The following is an 8,874-nucleotide window of genomic DNA, read 5'->3' on the forward strand; positions in this document are numbered from 1 at the left end:
CAACTACTCATTTTATTTTCGGATAATTTGTCTTTTTCACGGAAAAAAATAAAATCTGTGATTCACAAAACCTAATCTTTTCTATTCAAAATCAGGAACGAGGAGAGGTTTTAAGCTCTAGAATATCCAAAAAATAATTTATTGACATAAAAAATTGCTGTTTATGTGTATAATAGAATTGATAACTTTCCCTCTTCTCTTAAAAAAAAATTCTATTTATATGTCTATGGTACAACCAATATTTTTATTAATATATTTTTTTTTGTTTCAGGTGAATCAACAATTGGTTGAATACTGGAACAATTGGAGTCGGAGCAGGAAGGATGATAACAGCAAAAAGGAGGTTGGTAAGTACTTTTAATTTAAAACAATTTTATTTAATCCTTATTTTACCATAAGAATACCCATTTCGTTTAGAAAACAATTTTCTTTGTGTTCTAATGATTCTAGTGCCCTGAAATTTTGCAAGTGAGCAGTTTATCTAGTTTAATTTTTTGTCGAAAACACTTTTTTGAGATTACTGTGATTCAAATAATCAGGCTTTATTTTTGTATATATTCAGTTTTATTGAACCCGGATACGTATATACTTTTTTTATTAAAGATACCTACATGTATTTTGTATAGGAATTTAAAGATTTATTGAATTCCTATAGGCATATAATTTTTATTATGTCTATTTCTACCGAAAGAGTACTTGAGTAATACCTTCGATAAAAAAAAATATATAAAACATGTATTCGTATAAGCACAAATATGAATACATTAAGAATTCAATACAAAACAGATACGAATACCTAGGCACCTTTTCGGTATATATAAATTGTTTGGATCTTCAGTAGAACAAGGGTTAAAAAGAACGTTCATCGCCATACATAACACAATTTTTATGATTAATTAAAGATAAAGTACGTCATGTTATATTATTGCATTAAATATACATTGGTTGTCATTCTACTTGCACTCAAATATAAATAAAAATATTCTCTTGAAAATTATTTTGAATTAAAAGCTATGTTTTTGATAAAAAAAAACAGATTACTGCTGTGAAATACATAATGAAAGATACTATATTTGTTTTTATATATTTGGACTAATGCTTTGCGAAAAGATTTTGCATAGCATTCTTGTTGTAAACTAAAAAAACAGAATCTCTTTAATAATCGCAAGTTACGTAAACGCGAGTTTACGCTTATCAAGAGTTTACGATCATCAGACTTGGGTTAAAGAATTAAATCATCAGACTTGGGTTAAAGATTTAAATCACATAGCCATGCATTTTCACAATTCTCTTAGCGCGCAACAAGCACAGGGATTCTACCCTATTTTATGCGCATAATAAACAGAATACGAGCCGCGCACACATACGAAAAGTCCACGTCTTTATACGGAATGCCCCTGTATAGAGACCGGCCAAATATAGATTCTATTTTTGTATGGCCCGACATAATAGTGGGTCAAGACGAGAGTCGCGTGGATAGAAGGAGATTCCTCCCATTGTACCGTACAGAGGATTGCAGGGTGTGGAAGAAAGGGTGGGAGCGAAGAACGACAGGGCAGAACTCCAATATTCGGAATTTATAACCCCTCGTAACTCAGTCGGTTTCTGCACCTAATACCAGCCGCCCTTGCCGTAGCTACTGCTCGCGCTAAGTTCTCTCTACGCGAGCTCTTCAAAATAATTTCCCCGCCACGTCACTTTATTATCGTCGTCCCTTCTCGTTTTCGTACACAGCGAAAACGAACCCGTTGAGCTTTTCCATTTTGCGCGCGTCTCACTCGTGCGATTTTATATCTTCTTTACGCGTACGTGAAATTCTTTACCTACTTTAATTTACTTGAATTTTATTGTTGATAGATAATTAATATATATAATTTACACCACAGAATCAGTAAAATATTTTAGAATAAATCACGTTTCCATTCTTGATATAAGTAAAACCTAATAATTCTTAGTGTGTGTGGAGCTGGCATATCATTTGGTGGAAACTCACTAAACATTGACAGTTCTGGGTTTATTTTCAATAGTTCTACAGTTCCTCATAGATAAAACAAATAGTTCTGACCATTAAAGCGAAAAAAACGCATAGGACAAAGTGAGACACCAGGTTCACGCAGCGTCTCAGTTTGTCCTGCGTCATTTTCCAGACCCAATTTTTGTAGGATATTAAAAGATCTATAGTTCTAGATGAGTTCTAGAAAGAGTTCTATCGTTGAACATAGTTTATTTAATTTTTTTAGAAAAATTATTATAAAATATTTATTTATGTATTATAATTATTTTTTATTTATTATTATTATAAATTATTTATTTTATAACATTACATAGTAAAGTTCCGTGTACAAAAAAATATTTTTTTTCCAGTTCTGAACATATCTAAACGTCTTCCGAAGAGTCACGGTCGATTCAATTATTTATTAATTAGAAAAAAACTATTATCTTTTGCGAAAGTCGTATATTCGTGCATATGGGTTAGACGCTGGTGTATATTCGAGAGTTTTGTGTACCAAAAAATATTTTTCCAATAATTCTTAACGCATTAAAGCGCCTTCCGAAGAGTTACGGTCGATTCCAATATTAGTTAATCAACAAAAAGTTAATAACTTCCAAAAAAGCCAATTTTCCGCATATATACTATAAGTGAGATGCTGGTTTTTTTCGAAGAGTTCTGTATACGAAAAAATATTTTTCTTACACTACTCAACATATTAAAAAGTTTTCCGAAAAGTTGCGGTCGATTCTGATATTAGTTAATCAACAAAAAATTAATAACTTCCGAAAAAGTCGATTTTCCGCTTATATAGGTGAGATGCTGGTCTTTTTCGAAGAGTTCTGTGTACGAAAAAATATTTTTCCTACAGTTCTCAACATATTAAAGCGCTTTCCGAAGAGTTGTGGTCTATTCCGATATTAGTTAATAAACAAAAAATTAATAACTTCCGAAAAAGCCGATTTTCCGCATATATAGCTGAGATGCTGGTCTTTTTCGAAGAGTTTTGTGTACGAAAAAATATTTTTCCTGTAGTTTTGAACGTATCCAAGGTTCTTTTGAAAAATCCTGGCCGATTCAATTATTTATTAATTAAAAAAATAGATATATTTTCCGTGAAAGTCTTATATTCGTATATTTAAAAAATTCCAAAGATATAACAATAAAATTAAAAAACAAAAAGAACAAAAATCTCTCAAAAAATAAAAAAAGCAAAAAAAGGGAATCATAATCTCGTCACGTCCACGTCATTGGTTCCGAGTTACGCTGAGAACGAGAAAAGCCAGTGTCCATATAACAATACATTTGCCAGTATATATATAACAGTAAATGCGGCTATATCACGAAATAAAAATTATTTAACAAATACTTAATAATGTTGCCGAACTTTATAAAACATTGTTAAAAAAGTTCAAACTTACAGGAAAAATATTTTTTTATGCACAGAACTCTAAACAACTGATCACCCATATACGCGAATATATGTCTTTCGCGGAAGATAACAATTTTTTTTAATTAATAAATAATTGAATCGACCGGAACCCTTTGGAAGGCGTTTTAATACGTTAAGAGATTGGAAAAATATTTTTTGGTAAACAGAACTTTCGAATATACACCAGCGTCTCACTCATATGCGATTTTCGTGGAAGATAATTTTTTTCTAATTAATAAATAATTGAATCGTCCGGAATTTTTGGAAGTCGTTTAAATACGTTCAGAGCTGGAGGAAAAATATTTTTTTACACGAAACTTTTTTATGTAATGTTATAAAATAAATTTTTTATAATAATTTTTTTTAAACATTAAATAACCTATGTTAAACGCTAGAACTCTTTCTAAAACTTATCTAGAACTATAGATCTTTTAAAATCTTACAAGAATTGTGTCTGAAAAATGACGCAGGACAAACTGAGACGCGTGAACCTGGCGTCTCACTTTGTCCTATGCGTTTTTTTTCGCTTAAAGGCAGAACTATTTGTTTTATCTATCAGGAACTGTAGAACTATTGGAAATAAACCCAGAACTGTAAATGTTTAGTGAGTTTCCACCAAATGATATGCCAGCTTCACATACACAAAATATTTTAGAATAAATCACGTTTCCATTCTTGATTTTAGTAAAACCTAATAATTCTTAATTTTATTTTTTCTTGATAAAGAGATTGATAAAGTTTAATAATTATGCACAATTTTAATCATTTATTAATTTTTATTATCTTGTAATATCCTTGATACAACATGAATCTTGTTGCAACGTTATATTAGTAAAGACTTTATATCGAAATATTTTATTATACACTCCAGTGGAAGTGGAAATTTGACGGAATAGTCAAAGACTTTCTCTCGGATCAGCTTTTTTCCGTGGAATATCGCTGGGAAAACACGGCACGGTAAAGGTACCGCGTATCGATTTCGAATTTGTGTATAAGCGGTGCATCGATCCCTTCTCTTTCCCAACCCGCGAGGTATTATATACCAATAAATTCGCGTAATCGCATATCTCAGGGCAATCGCGTAGTCGGAGAGGCGCTCTTGGAGAAAAATATAACTCCGTTGGGTATTCCCCGAGGCTCTATACATTCGCCTTCTTCCGCGCTTCCACCTTCGAGGCCGCGGCTTTCGCGCTTTCCTTCGTTTTCCACACTCCCCTCCCCTCCCCCCACTCCTCTGTCATATTTTAATGGCCAGTCGTAAAGCAGGAAAATTAAAAATTCATATTGGCGAGAATTTAAGAGTCGTCCGCGCGTTTACGTTGTTTGCTTCGCTGGGTTCGTATTTGCATCATAAATATAAAAAAGTGGGCAGAACTATAGGCTGTAAATATACCATAGAACAAGCTGTAATAGAATCTTAATTATTGAATATTGTTTAACCGCATTCGTTTGTTTAAACTCTATTTGACATAAAAAGTATTATTAATTATTAATTATCAATGATAAATCGCGCGCTGATAAAAAAAGTTTATACATTTATACGGTAATATCCAGCTATTACGTAGTATAATAATTTTCATTTTAATGTATAACAATATAACAGTATAATAATATAATATACAATTAAATATGTAGTAATAACTATTATAATTTTAATTGACGGCTTATTTGTGTGCGAATATACCATTCAAGTTATTTCGCTAAATCAAAAGATATAGTAAATTTTGCGGGTAAATTGAGAACTAAAGATTTAACAAATTGTTGTTTAAATAACAATTAACTCCATAATTAAAAAACGTTTACGTAATTCTCTTTAATATCTATACCGAGAGAAACGTTTTTTTAAATAAAGATAATAAATTTTTTTTAAATCATATATTTTGATGCAAACATTTGTTTGCTTTGTTTAAATGAAAAATATTTTTTTTTAAATAAATAGATATATTATCTTGTATAATTTTGTATTTTTACATATTTTATATTTTAAAGAGTTTACAAATAAGCTAATAATATTATTAATTAAATAATAATATTATTAATCACTTAAATTGTTTTCTTAGATTAAAAGATCTGATTATCTTGAATAAAAATAGTTTAATAAGTAAATATTTTTTAAAACTACAAAAAAAGATTATTTGATTAAAAATTATTTTACTTTGTTTACATAAATATTTCAATTAAGAAATTTTTAACTTAACCGCAAGTAAATTATTTACTTATTGGAGCTTTTAAGCTATTAGGAGTTACCGAGTAATTTTTTTATGTTAAGTAAAGTTTTCTTGTTTTAAGATTTTTTTCTCGGTGCATTTATAAATTTGTTGCATATCAAATTTCATTTTCCAATAATTTCTATTTTTTTTTAATTTATTTCTTTCTTATTGTAATAAGATAGAATTTTACAATTTTGAGAACTACTTAAAAAAAGTTAACATTAATAATTACGTTATTTCCTTCAACAATTTTTTTTAAATTTGATTTAACAGTAAAGAGCTAAAAGGACTTCTCGCTATGTGATTAACGAAAATATATTTCTTTTCCTCTTTTCTCTTTACGAGATACCCGCGTTTCATCCGCTTTTTTCCGCGCCATAGCCGGGCGTCGTGCAAACCGGAAATATTATACCGGAAGGCTGATCCGGTGCGAGAAGAAATGTACGCCAAGTCTCAGTGTGGCTACGGAGATGTTTCTCGCTCGGCTTTCATGCTTTTCATGTTTCTGTCCCGGCCATCCTGCGCCATCCACCTCGCTTTCCTTTAAACCTTCAGCTTCGGTACATTCTGGCGCCGGATGACGTTCTTCACGCAGAGCATACCATTTTGTTAAGGGAATTAAAACGGCAAACACCTGCGGCGAAATGAATCTGCAAACGTAAGCGAAAGTAATTCAGGAACAATTGTAGAAAACCGCTTTGGTCATTTTTTGAGAAAAAGAAGTGAGAAGTAATTAGAATCCCGTGGAAAATCCTTTATGAAAGTATGTTTGTTGAAAGATGACGATGTGCGAACACTGTCAGCTTAATTATAATAGGATTATGACTTGTGGAAAATTTACTTTTCTAATTTTTCGACTTTTGTATGTGTTATTATTTATGAAACTTGTAGACTGTTTAGAAGTTGCACTGAGGAAAAAAATTTGTTGAAAAACTAAAATGACTAGTTTGATTTGATACAAGATTTAATGCGATGAACTAAACATTAGATTGATTTAACAATTATTTAGTTGCACAAAAATGTATAGTTTATGTGAACCATTCAAATTTTTTAATCAAAAATTAATCCAACTCAATATTTAGTTGCATGTAATGGAAATATTTTAGTTTTTCAACATATTTTTTGTCAGCGTGTTAAAATATTTAAATACTCTCAAATATAAATTTTAAGGATGTTTTTCTTTTATAAATTAAAAATATTTGAATAACAAAGGATAAATTTAATTATTACAAACATAATATAAAATAAAAATTTGGATAATACTGAGAAAATTCATATATTTTTGCGAGACACGTTGCGAGTTCTATAGTTCGAAACTTCGGTTAGAGAGTTTGTTATCGTTGGTGCTTAATTATCGGCAGAGACTAAACCGACTTTGGCCCTCGCGATCCTTCACGTCCCTACCGCGAAATCTGGGATTTTGTGCGTCCGTACCGTAGCAATAACAATAATATCCCTTTGGCTGTTACGTGAAATCCCTTGCTACAACTGTGACGTATCTGGCAAACGTCAGCCTTGCGTGCTGTTATTGTTGGTACTTAAGACTTATCGCGAAATGGGTGTCTAGGGAGGATCATCCTGCGTTCTCTCTATTATTAAACGGAGGAATAATCAATATATTATCAAATACATTGTTTTCTTGAATAATTAAAACGCAAAAATATGAAAATTTAAATTTATTTCATCAAATATTAGTATGTAAAATAGATGATATGTAAAAGAAACGCACATTTTTTCCGTTCATTTTCTTCAATATCTATTTGCGCGCATTATAAAATCTTAATTTTCTATTATAAATATATTTAATATTTAATATTAATATTAATATTAATTAATATTAATTTCTACATTAATTTCTAGTTTATTTGTTTTAAAGTTTTCAAAATTTGATTGATCCGACAATTTCAATATTATTGCTGAGATAAGAGAGAAATAATTGGACATCGGATAAATCATTTTAATATCATTCAAGCAGAGAACAATGTGGCATAGTTTTTTGTGAAAATTCTGTGAAAAGTTTCTGAAGTTTCTTGAAGTTTTTTTTTCAGTTATGGAAAAATAGAAATTTTATAGAAGTTATATTATTCATCAAGAAAAATTTATTTCCTTAATTTGTTTGGACATTACTTTTGCATATAATATTATAATTGCACATTTATTGCATTATTGGCTAATAATAAATAAAGAATGAAGTTTGCTGGAGGGGGGGGAGGGGTTGGCATTATTAAGACAATACTCGTCTACATACATAAAGAGGATTAAATACCGCGTAGAAGCAAATGATGTACGTAATACATGATATATGGTATACATATATGTAAGTACATAAAGTCTCGCAGTTCTTTGCTCGTTCGTTAATAGAAGTACCATTATTATCAGCGATATTCAACACAGATAATGCAATCGGAAGCTTCAAGCTATTATCGGTTGCCTGTATCCTGAATCATTTTAATTGACAATTGATGAAAAGTGCAAGATCGTATTTGAATTTAAATTTGAAGGACCAGAGAGTAATATGAAAATCGATGCAACTGACGGTATAAAATTTTCGTGTTACACGAATGCGCAACCTGTTTTTCGCAGATGGTAGAAAATGAATAATAGATGACCGGTAGAATTCTATACAGCGTGAATGGCACAATAAATGAAAAAAAAATACATCCCGGCACTGTAATATCGTACATTGCCGATCAATAATTTGAATATAACGTAATTTTTGAATGGAAATTTAACGAAGCTGAATTTTAATTACAATATTAGAATTATGTTAAAAACTCCAAACAGATATTTTGTAAGATATTTAACTCTTCGCATATTAACCTGTTTTTCGCTATTTCGTTAGATCAACTAGGTCACTGGTAAATGGATATATTTTTCTCAAAGGATTTTTGGCTACATAAAAAATCTAAAAAAAATTTTGGTATAAATTCTGGTCTTTCCTAACATTTATGAATACAATTGTACAATTATATGAACCGATATTTTTACTTTCTTTGTACATGTTTGAATTTGAGATAAAATCGACAAAATTTCTGGATATCAAATGACTCCTAGATCTGCGGAGGACTAAATATATAAGCAATGTAAAATTTTGTTATGTTTTACATATTTTTTTTTATGTTTTATGTTCACAGTACTTACACAATACTTCAATAGTGGAAATTTAGATTTATGAGAACTTGATAATCAACAGTAAATTTTAACTGTATTCCTTATGAATTGCATATCAATAGAAAAATTGA

The sequence above is a fragment of the Solenopsis invicta genome, chromosome 2 (assembly GCF_016802725.1).
Source record: "Solenopsis invicta isolate M01_SB chromosome 2, UNIL_Sinv_3.0, whole genome shotgun sequence".
NCBI classification, from domain to species: domain Eukaryota; kingdom Metazoa; phylum Arthropoda; class Insecta; order Hymenoptera; family Formicidae; genus Solenopsis; species Solenopsis invicta.